At 39.5% G+C, this 1206-nt stretch overlaps 1 pseudogene; it reads left to right on the top strand.

The window, feature by feature from the left end:
* The first annotated feature begins 243 nt into the window (after positions 1 to 243).
* LOC116630636 lies at positions 244 to 813 on the top strand (annotated as a pseudogene).
* The last annotated feature ends 393 nt before the right edge of the window (positions 814 to 1206 follow it).

Here is a 1206-nt window from a genome sequence, read left to right as displayed (position 1 = left end):
CACACATGTTACTTAGCCTTGGCCTTTAGCAGCTAGCACTTAAATGAACTTAACTGGTTCCATGACCATAAATAATATTTGCCTACATGCTGATGACTCCTGAATTCGTATCTTCAGTCCAGATCTCTTCTCTGAGCTTCAGTTATACATATTCAACTGTCTTTTGGACATCTCCCCTAGAGTAATTCGAACACAATACATTAAAAACAGATGATTTGAGCTTTTTGCCACATCTACTGTGAGATGAAGAACACTCTCAGCACTCAGACTGTCAACATTCTAGGAAATGTCAACATCAGTCTGAAAGGACATAGGGTTATTTTCAAGGACCAAGGAGGAACTCTGCAGAAGGACTTCCATCATATCAATGTAGAAGTCAGTCTCCTTGGAATGAAAAGAGGCTACGTTTTGACAAATGGCGGGGAAATAGAAAGGACCTGGCTACTGTTCACACTATCTCTAGTCATGTATGGAACATGATTAAGGGCATCACTGTGGGCTTCTGTTATGGGACAAGATTTATGCCACTTCCCATCAACCCTGTTATTTAGAATGGACCTCTTGTTGAAAATTAGAAATTTCTTGGTTGAAAAATACACACTCACAGGGTTCAGATGAAGTGGGGCATTATTTATTCAGTATTTTCAAGTCCAGAAAGATGAATTAATTCTTGAAGAAAATGACATTGAACTTGAATCAAATTCAGCTGCTTTGATTCAGCAAGACACAACAGTTAAAAACAAGGCTATTAGAAGAAATTTGGATGCTATCTATACCTCCAAAAAAGGAAAAGTTCAACAGACTGATGAATAAGGTTTAAGAGTTGTCCAATATAGAAACAACAAAATGCTGGATGATTCCTAGGACCTACTTGTGAGGGGCGCCTGGGTGGCTCAGTCGTTAAGCGTCTGCCTTCCACTCAGGTCATGATCCCAGGGTCCTGGGATGGAGTCACTATGTCTGGCTCCCTGCTCAGAGGGAAGCCTGCTTCTCCCTCTCCCACTCCCTCTGCTTGTGTTCCCTCTCTCGCTGTGTCTCTCTCTGTCAAATACATAAATGAAATCTTAAAAAATAGATACAGTGAAAGACCTCTATTTTTTAAAACAAAAACAAAAACAGCAAAACAAAACAAAACACAAAATAAACAAACCAACTAGATCAACTGATTTCCTTGTCCACCTGTAAGATATTCTCCATTTTTATACT

Source organism: Phoca vitulina, unplaced genomic scaffold, assembly GCF_004348235.1.
Source record: "Phoca vitulina isolate PV1807 unplaced genomic scaffold, GSC_HSeal_1.0 scaffold4, whole genome shotgun sequence".
Taxonomy (NCBI): domain Eukaryota; kingdom Metazoa; phylum Chordata; class Mammalia; order Carnivora; family Phocidae; genus Phoca; species Phoca vitulina.
The sequence above is the reverse complement of the archived record's forward strand: the minus strand, read 5'-3'. Positions and strand labels throughout refer to the sequence as shown.